Source organism: Microcaecilia unicolor, chromosome 2, assembly GCF_901765095.1.
Source record: "Microcaecilia unicolor chromosome 2, aMicUni1.1, whole genome shotgun sequence".
NCBI lineage: Eukaryota > Metazoa > Chordata > Amphibia > Gymnophiona > Siphonopidae > Microcaecilia > Microcaecilia unicolor.
In genome coordinates, this window is record NC_044032.1 from 179,691,411 (window position 1) to 179,702,112 (window position 10,702).

At 42.2% G+C, this 10,702-nt stretch overlaps 1 long non-coding RNA gene across 1 annotated transcript; it reads left to right on the plus strand.

Annotated features, from left to right (window-relative positions):
- The first annotated feature begins 997 nt into the window (after window positions 1–997).
- On the plus strand, window positions 998–8,556 carry LOC115463131. Its single transcript, XR_003941001.1, has 3 exons — window positions 998–1,071; window positions 7,388–7,390; window positions 8,544–8,556. It is a non-coding gene; the product is annotated as an uncharacterized LOC115463131 (long non-coding RNA).
- The last annotated feature ends 2,146 nt before the right edge of the window (window positions 8,557–10,702 follow it).

Sequence of the window (10,702 nt, forward strand, 5' to 3'; positions counted from 1 at the left end):
ATAGAATGAGTAGACGTGAATTTATTTTTTTACTCTTTCAAAACATACGAAGACTAGGGGACACTCAATGAAGTTACATGGAAATACTTTTAAAACAAATAGGAGGAAATTTTTTTCACTTACCATGGTGGGTAAAAAAAAAGGCTTATAATAGCCATGCCCATGCGGAAAGATTGCTCTTACCACATGGCAATGCAAGGGGGAGCACTTAAGGGCTCCCGCTCTAACTTGGTGGTAACTAGGTAGTGCACGGTGCTGCCCGATTACCACTGGGTTAGCACTGTGCCGATTGTCCCTAGCATGGAAAATGGCACATGCTGGAGTTGGAACTACCACCTGCTCACGTGTTGTGCCTGCGGTAGCTCCAGATTAGCTGGCAAGCCGGCATTGGGCTTACTGTCGCTTTTTAAAAGGGACCCTCAATGAATAGCTAAGTTCTGGAACTCTTTGCCACAGGATATAATAAGAGCAGTTAGTGTATCTTGGTTTAAAAAAGGTTTGGACAAGTTCCCGGAGGAAAAAGTCCATAGTCTGTTATTGAGACAGACATGGGGAAGCCACTGCTTGCCCTGGAATTGTTAGCATGGAATATGGCTACTATCTGAATTTGTGCCAGGTACTTGTGACCTGGATTTGCCACTGTTGGAAAGAGGGTATTGGGCTAGATGGACCATTGGTCTGACCCAGTATGGCTATTCTTATGCTCTTACTTGTGACCTGCATAGGCCACTGTTGGAAACAGGATACTGGGTTTGGTGGACCCAGTAAGGCAATGCTTATACATTTATGTACTTGGGTAAGATCTGTTTTTTGTTTTTAATTTTGATACCTCTGTTTCAGCATTTAAGTGCATTTCTGATGACCCAGACCATACTGTTTCAGTTTCCACCTCCTTTCTCTCAATTAAGCAGGAGGTCTATACAGTTGACCAGTATGTCAATGAATTCCTTATAGTGTCACTGAAGATTTATTGGAATGGTAAGCTTTGTTAGTGAACCATTGTGGAAATCTTGAAAACCCGACTGGGTGATGGCCCTCGAGGACCATGGTCGCCCACCCCTGTTCTAACACGTATGTGCATCACTGCCAATTATTGGCACCAATGATTGGATAAGTGGTGCACACTTCTGGACATCTATTTATAGAATAGCCGCTTCATAGAATTACTCTCTAAAGGAGTAACTGCACATTTCTAATGAAAGAAATCAGATTCACTGGTAGCAGTACAAGATTTATTCAAATCCTCTAATAAAACAATTTGTCTAACCTTCTGTATCTGGAAGAAAAAAGGGAAAGAGTAATTGAAATCAGACAATTGTACTTGAATTGCTTCAATATGTACTTGTCTGTGCTCTACAACAAATCTTCCTTTCTTGTGAGCAGGTTTAATTGGACTATTCATTTCATTTGCAAGATATTTCAAAGCATACTTTTATTTCTGTATCAGTTTTTGAAAAGGCATGCGCTTCTTAGTCTCTAGAGATGTAGGGGTTCATTTTCGAAACAAAAAAAGTCCAACTCCCCACCCCCAGAGTAGCCCATGTTAGACCAGTAGGTTTCAACCCAGTCCTCAGGCAAATAAGTACATAAGTAATGCCACACTGGGAAAAGACCAAGGGTCCATCGAGCCCAGCATCCTGTCCACGACAGCGGCCAATCCAGGCCAAGGGCACCTGGCAAGCTTCCCAAACATACAAACATTCTATACATGTTATTCCTGTAATTGTGGATTTTTCCCAAGTCCATTTAGTAGCGGTTTATGGACTTGTCCTTTAGGACACTGTCTAACCCCTTTTTAAACTCTGCCAAGCTAACCGCCTTCTGGCCATCTGGCCAGTTGGGTTTTCAGGATATCCACAATGAAAATGCAAGAGATGTATTAGCATGCACTTCCTCCATTGCATGCATTTTTTTTCTCATGCATACTGATTGTGGGTATCCTGCAAACCTGACTGGCAGGTGATCCCTGAGGACAAGGTTGAAAACCACTGCTTTAGACCACATGTATTTGACATGGGTTGTTTTGAATAAGCAAAAATAATTTTAATTTTATTATAGATCAACTTGAAAAAAAAGTCGATTAACTTATTAAAAGCATCATATTAAGCTGTTTATACAAAGCAAACACTTGTTTGCAATAAAGATATGTAGGACTAACTGCTGGACATTTTTTCATGATTCAGACTTCTCAAAGAGAAGTCAAATTGGCCCTGTGTGAAATGTGAAAATTCTTCCAGAGACTTCCTGCATAATGTAATGGCCATGCAGAGAATGCATCATAAGGAATTCAAGTCTAGATGTGTGACAATACAACAACTATTATGACCCTGTTTAATAAGCTGTGCTAGAGGTATGTTAGTGTTTTTAGCATGTGCTAAACATTAGTGCGCCCTAACCAGTGGTGTGCTGGGAAATTTTTTACAACAGGCTCTCTTTCTGGGTGAATCCAGCCCTGCAATTTTTTTTTTTTTTGGGGGGGAGCACATTTCTCTCTCCATCCCCCCACCATGTGGGCACACTAGTTATACCTTTGCTGGCAGGGATGCTGAGCCCCACGAACCAAATAAATGGACTGCTGCCTCTCCCCAATGCATGTTTCTGGCTCAGAGCAGCATACCGTGACTTCTCGTGAATATTCAGTACAACCCTAGTGCTTCTTTGGGCAATCTTCAAAGTATTTTCCATTTAAAAACTGTTTTAAGGACTACATCTAACAAGCACTCACTGGTTTGCACCTTTGGGTTTAAAAAGCAAAACCATGTGCATGTAAGCTCTGGATAAACAAATTAAAGCAATCAAAGTTTAAAGCAAAGGCCCATAATATGTAATACGTGGTGTAGCAATAATGAAACAATAATGGAATATTCACATAGCAGGCAGCTATGAACTTGGTGGCTAATAGTGTGCTTAACTGGACAATGTTGGCACATTTAGACTGATGCTGGACAGAACTTCTGCATGAAGGAAGCCCTTCCCTCATTATTGAATACCTCTCTGTCAAACAGTAGTAATAAAAAAAATGAAAGTGCATTTTTATAATATACCACTGCAATCCACAATAGAAAAGAAGCAAGTTCCCACATACCACCTTGTTTTTTGTTGATGTAGACACAGGAGAAAATAAAGATTTTAAATGCTCCCAGATTTCAACCTAATTCATATTTAATGTGGGATATAAAAATGTCATAAATAAGTAAATAAATAAATAAATAGAAACTCTGAATGTTGAGCATCTGATTTTCATAACATGATGTTACATAAAGTTAAGTTTTTATAGTCTGTTCCTTTCCCACAAAAGGGACTTGAAACAGCTTACAACATGAAAATAATTCATGAACAGTAGCAAAAACAGAACAAATGCAATCTATTTTTAGCATGGACGAACTGAGAGTGATCTGGGCCCCCCGCCTAGTCACTGCCCGACACCCCCTACCGCCGTAGCCAACACCCCCACCATCCCAGTTCTTTCCTACCTGCTGCGCTGATGCTACTCCCATGCCGCAGATGCAAATTTCAAAAACTGACATATTTCAATCACTATACTATAGGTTAACAAATACACATAAAACAAAAAAAAAATGGAAAATATGATGATGCCAATTTATTGGATCAAATATATTTTCCAGTTAGCTTTCAGAGGCCAAAACCTCTTTCCTCAGGTCAGGACAGTATACTGCTATTAAGGTATTCTGTTCTGACATGAGAAAGGAGGGTTAGGTCTCCAAACATTAGTCAAAAATGTATTAAAATTAGTCCAATAATGATATCTTATTTCCATTTTCTTTATTAACACAGCTACCACACTACTTTATACTAAACTAAAAATAAAATTCATTTTTTCTACCTTTGTTGTCTGGCCGTTTACTTTTTTCTAATTGTGTTGGTCCCAGTCTCTTGTTTCTTATTTCCTCAATCTCTTCTTAACTGTCGCCAGCGTCTATCCCTCTCTCTCCCCCCTTTCCATCCATCATCTGCCTCCTCTCTCTCTTTCTCCTTTCCGTCTAGCGTCTGCCCCCTCTCTCCCCCTTTCCATCCAGCATCTGACGCTTCTCTCTCCTCACTTCCATCCAGAGTCTCTCCTTTTTCTCCTTCCTCCATCCAGCATCCGGCCCCTCTTTCTCCTCACTTTCATCCACTCAGGCCCCTCTCTCTCCCCAATTCCATTGAACATCTGCATCATTTCTCCCCCTTCCATCCAGCTTTTATCCCCTCTCTCCCCTTCATCCAGTGTCTCTCCCCATTTCCATCTGGCATATATCCCTTCTCTCTCCCTCATTTAGTGTCTGTCCCTCCTCTCCCTCTTTCCATCTGACATCTGTTCACTCTCTCTTTCTAATCCAGCATATGTCCTCCTTTTCCCCATCATCCAGCATCTGTCCCATCTCTTCTCCCTTTCACCTGGCATCTGTTCCCCCTCCCCACTCCATTCTCTATCCATCATCTGTCCTTCTCCATCACCCATCATCTGCCCTTCCCCATCACCCAGTCACCCTGTACCTGGGGTCCTCCTTATCCCTGTTCAATTTATATGTCCCTACTATCAACCCACCTACTCCCCATATCCCCACTCTTCCACCTTACCCTCATTTACAATCACACCCTCATCCCTCCATCCAGTGCTGCAGTATTTTTTCAGCCCCACCCAACACCCAAACCTCTCCCCCCCCCCCCCCAACGGACAGAATTAGTTAGGATTAGGAACTTGGTTTTGTTTTCTATTTAGCTTCAATTTGAAAACAGCAGTCCAAAATTCCATCAAATCTAAGACAGATTTAATTCTAGGCAGGACTTAATTTAAGTTCTCCATAGATGGTAAGTAAAGTGTAAAATCATCAGCATAAATAAAGGCGTTAAAGCCATGCAAATCTAGAAATCTACCTAGGGGTGCAATCATTATGTTAAACAGAATGGGAGAATGTGGGGAACTCTGGGGTACCCCATATACAGAGATCCAGGGCAAAGGTAAATTACCAGATAACTTAACTTGATATTGCCTAGACTTTTAGAAACCAGTCAAACATTGCAGGACTTCTCTGCCACTGCCAAACTGATCCATCAGGCCCAATAAAATATCATGGTCCACTATATCAGAAGCACTAGACATATCAAATGGTAGGATCAAGATTTTCTTGCCCCTACTTAGGTCTGTTCTGAAGATGGTGGTCAGGTATTGGTGATATTCCACTGTCCTAACTGTATCCAGATGTTTGCCTGCTTAGCAAATTGTGAATATCTTAACTAACCAGGTAACTCCTGGTTCTGCTTTAGCTTCACTGTTGGGCCACTCTGGCATTACCAGATTTTCAGTGGCATTATCCAGATAATGCTAATGAAAATCCAGGTATGGACTCCGTAAGCAGGCTATATGGTGGAATCTCCAGTCTGAAGTGGCAACTGGAAACTCCTGATACATAACTTCCTTGGTGACTTCCTTGGCACAACCGTGCCTATCTCTAAGGAACCATAATTGCATGCAAATATGGTGCTTCAGAGATAGGTACGGTTGTGCCAAAGAAGTCACCAAGGAAGGGAATGGAGAGTTCATTGAGGTATTTCTTGTCTGTTTGAATTTACTGGTGTACTGTGAACTCGAAAAGGAGGTAAAGGAAAAGTTTTGGTTTTTTTTGTGCTCTTAAGTGAGCATTTGTTTTGTATACTATACATTTACAGAAAGGGATATGGGAAACCCAACTGAAATTTCTATTTCTAAAATAACTTTTCTTTTGCCAGATATTGAAGGATTTCTCTCTTACTACATGTCACAGGAATGAAACAGGGAGAGGGAATGGATTAAATAAAGGAATCCTGTGCAGAAGGAATGGATCCTCAGAAGCTTAGTCGAAATTGGGTGGCGGAGCCGGTGGGGGGAGGAAGGGTTGGTGGTTGGGAGGCGGGGCTAGTGCTGGGCAGACTTCTATGGTCTGTGCCCTGAAAATGACAGATACAAATCAAGGTAAGGCATACATAAAAAGTAGCACATATGATTTTATCTTGTTGGGCAGACTGGATGGACCGTGCAGGTCTTTTTCTGCTGTCATCTACTATGTTACTATACATGTTACAAGGTAGTACATAGAGGGGTCCTTTTACTAAGGCACGTAGGTGCCTACGTGCGTCCAACGCATGCCAAATTGGAACTACTACCCGGTTACCATGTGCAGTAATTCCATTTTTAACGCATGCCCAAAACACGCGGTAGAAAATATTTTCTATTTTCTACCATGTGGCGCTTACACAGTGGTAATTAGCGTATGAGACTTTACCACTAAGTCAATGGGTAGCGGTAAGGTCTCAGTCTGAAAATGGATGCGCGCTGGATTTAATTTTGCCGTCCATCCATTTTAGGCCACAAAACAAAATGCCTTTTTTCCAGGCACACTGAAACATTTACCTGTGTGCTTCCAAAACATGTGCCTACACCAACGTAGGCCACTTTTAGGTGCGCCTAACTAAAAGGGTCCAGAGATTCCAAGGAGGATACCGAAGGTTGAAGTGCAGCCTACTCATTATATTAACCAAAACCTTTACAAAAACTAGTATTGTGGCCTTATCATATTGTTAGAATTTTCAGTCCTACTCCCATTTCTGACCTGACCTTGATACTCATAGAATATGGACATTTAATGTTAGTTCATTGATGAATGCTGCTTTTAAATCTCTTATGAAGGATTGAGTTGATGAATGTTTTCTGATTAATGACAACAGTGAGGTTTCTGTGGACACTTTCTGGAATGCTGCAAAAGCTATGATTATGGGCAGGATAATGTCTTTATTTAGAACTCACAGGAACACCTCCAAAGCTAAGGGAAATGAAAACGACAAGAGAGCTTATTCATTTGAATTATATGAATAAAATATAACATCCCAGGAGGTTCTTATGCATAAAATACTCCAGAATGCAGAGGCCAGCTTGATAAAACTCTTACAATAGAAAAATGAATTTAGCCCAAGGAAAAAAAAACTATATTGTAACAAGGGTAACAAGGCTGATAGACTTTTGAGCCATAAATAATTCAAGATACGAATTTGTAAAGATCATGTACATGAGAGATTCCTAGAAACTGAATTGTTACGAAAGAAATCTTTCAAACTTTTTACTCTTCTTTCTTATAAAATTTTATTGAATTTATATGAATTTTTATACTATTTGATTGCGTCACAGATATTAATACAATACAGGATAATTTCAAGATGATAGACCTTATCACTGGCCTCTAAACAAAGCTTCTGTTGAATCTGACAGCTTAACACTTTGAAAGTATCTTAGTATCTCCATAATATGGGAAAAAGGAAAGCAAAGTGAAAGCTTACTCCTCTAAAACTTTATACCATTCAGTAAGGGGCCCTTTTATTAAAGGGCTTGCCATGTGCCAATCCAGAACCACAGCGTGTCCCATTTCCGACACTTCAAAAATATTTTTAATTTTTGTAGTAGCACCGGGGCTTGCCCGGATACCACTGGGTTAGCATGGGAGCCCTTACTGTTACCTAAGTAATTGGAAGTAAGGGTTCCCCCAGAAATGGCCGTGCGGCAAGTGTTTCACTTACCACATGGCCATTTCTTTTCAACCCCCCCCCCCCCCCCAGTTTTTTACCCACTGTGGTAAAGGAGAGCCTCAGCATATGTCAAAAACACACACTAATGCCACTGCAGGCCCTCTTTTACTGCAATTTGGTAAAAGAAGTCCTAAATCAGGCACTAAGGGGCCCTTTTACTAAAAGGTTGATGCGCAGCAATGGGCTTGAAGCGTGCCAATACGGAACTACTGCCGGGCTACTGCAGGAGCCTGGTGGTAGTTCCCACCCCTAATATTTTGTATTTTTGTAGTGCCATGGCTTACCCAGCGGTAATTAGGCACATGGGAGTCCTTACCGTCACCTAAGTAGGTGGCGGGAAACGCTCCCCTTGGAAATGGCCACACGGCATGTGGTTCACTTACAGCACAGCCATTTCTTTAAAAAAATAAGCAGCGTTTTACCTGCTGCAGTAAAAGGGGGTCTCAGCAAGCATCAAAAACACGTTCTGACACCACTGAAGGCCCCCTTTTACCGCAGTTTGGTAAAAGTGGCCCTAAAATCACTTCAAATTCCTGCACTAAAATTATCATTAACATGTATAATGGCTAACTTTAATATTAATTAGTAAATAAGAAATACACTTTTTCTAAGACACTGAACTCATCATTTCAAGTGGACAGTGGATTTGGCCAATTAGTACTAAAAGTGTAATTCTACAACTGGACACTTCCATTTAGGAACCCCAAAGTTGTGCAGAGGAGCTTATTCTATAACGGACACCTGGACACCCAGGTTCCATTATTGAATACAAGCGTAACCCAGTATTATTGTCCCACATAAAAATAACCCTTTGTTTCTTTCAGACTAAAACCTATGAAACATTGCCTCTTTGAAGTAAATTTACTGTCAGTAGTACCACAAAGTGAAGGTCTCCTATCTGGAGATGAGCTTTTTGCCAGTGATCTACCAAGGGTGCCTCAACCCAATTTATGCAAAGGTTGATATGATGTTTTGCAATCCAGAAGGTTTATATTTTTTATGGGACACTATTCAGCCCAAGGGTCTCAATAAAGAGATAGAATGGCTTGTTGTTTAATTAATGACAACATTTAAATAGCCCCATGGGAAAATAATATATCATCAACAACGTGAGAGAGCAGCAGTTTCTAGTATTCTTGTTGTCGGAGTTCTTTAACCAACAATAGCAGCCCCTCCTCTGCATAGCCGCTTTGATATTTGAAATGAACATTTTTTTTCTAGGGTATATGAAGTTAGATTTATTTATAATGACAGTGGAATCATTGATAAGTACATATATTCTATTTTTCATTAGATAAAGTTTATCACACGGTGATTTTAGATTTTGTTTTTATACTCTTGTCTCCTGAGGATGCAATAACGGGACACAGTACTAAGTCGACCAAGACTTGATGAAACATTTTATAGTTTACTGATCCAATTTGAGCAAAGGGGTATTTGACATCATAGGCGCCCTGTATAAGAGGCTTGGGGAGGCTAAGCCTCCCCAGCCAAATCGTGGACTTCCTTGTCTGCTGGCCAAGGTGGGGCGCAAGGGGAGCGGTCACTCCCCCAAACAGATGACCGGTCTCTGCCTCCCCCGCCCCCACTGCAGCTGCTCTCACCCATCCGCGTTCTCCCTCGTTCCGACGCCGCGATTCACATAGAAGACAGCCTTAAACTGCCTGCGTCGGAGCCTCTCCCTCAGACGCGTCCTGCCTCCTGTAATACAACTTCCTGTCTTACGCAGAGGTGGGATGCGTCTAATGGAGAGGCTCCGACACAGGCAGATTAAGGCTGGCTTCTATGTGAATCGCCGGTGTCGGAGTGAGGGAGAACGCGGATGGTGAGAGCGGACTGAAAAGACAGGACCCCGGGGGGGGGGGGGGGGAGCAAAAGCTACTGATGGCTGGGGGGGCAGGGGAGAGAAGAGTCGCTGGTGGGCAGGGAGGGCTCAGGGCAGGGGGCAGGGGGGAGAGGAGGGCTGCTGGACATGGGAGGATGGAGGGGAGAGCAGGGTTGCTGGACATGGGTGGGTGGATGGAGGGGAGGTGAGGGCAGGGGAGAGGAGGGTTGCTGGACATGGGTGGATGGAGGGGAGGGCAGGGGTTGCTGCACATGGGTGGGTGGATGGAGGGGAGGGCAAGGGGAGAGGAGGGTTGCTGGACATGGGTGGATGGAGGGCAGGGGAGGGCAGGGGAGAGAAGGGTTGCTGGACATGGGTGGGCGGATGGAGAGGAGGGTTGCATTACATGGATGGAGGAGAGGGAAGGGAGAGAGAAGAAGAAATGCTGGACATGGATGGAGGGGGAGGGAGGAGTGAAGAAGATGAGGGAAAAGGAAGAGAGTAGAAAAACTGCACATGGATGAAGGAAATAGGCAGAAGCTGGATCTACTGGACAGTCAAGTCTGCGGAGGATCCAGCGTTTACTTACGGATGTAGGACAAGAATTGAAGAAGAAAGGCGGAAAGTAAACAAATAAATGGAAAGGAAGCCCTGGAAACGGAGTTAAGAGGACAGATAGCAGCAGAATCAGATACTGGGCCAGCATGATCAGAAAAACAAAGTCACCAGACAACAAAGGTAGAAAAGATCATTTTATTTTCATTATTGTGTTTGGAATATGTCCACTTTGAGAATCAGGTGCTCAACATTAAATGTTTATATTTATTTACTTATGTATGGCATTTTATCCCACATTAAATATGAATTAGGATGTTTTGTGGCTCTACATGAGAATTGTGATATTATGATCCCTTGTTTCATATTGTTGACGGTCTGCATTTTCCGTATGGGTGGTATATTGGTGTATTAGGTTCTGCCCAGTGTAATATTTATGGTACAGTAAGGTTCTGAGTGTGTTTTTGCACAAAGTTGTGCATAGTGTTTTGAAGTTCAGCGATTGTGGTTAGTATATGCTTTGAGCAACCACTTTATTCTTTGACATATGATACATATCTAATATCTAAATTTAATAAAAGGTATTAATTGTAACTTTTATTTTTATTTATTTTTTTTTCTGTGTGTTATCAGACAATTATGGATTTAAGCTCCACCCCTGGCCCCACCCCTAACCCCACCCCCTTTAGCCTCCCCAAACAGTTGGGCCACCGACCGCCTATGTTTGACATCATCATTTTATCTAGCATTGGAGGTTCAAGCCAC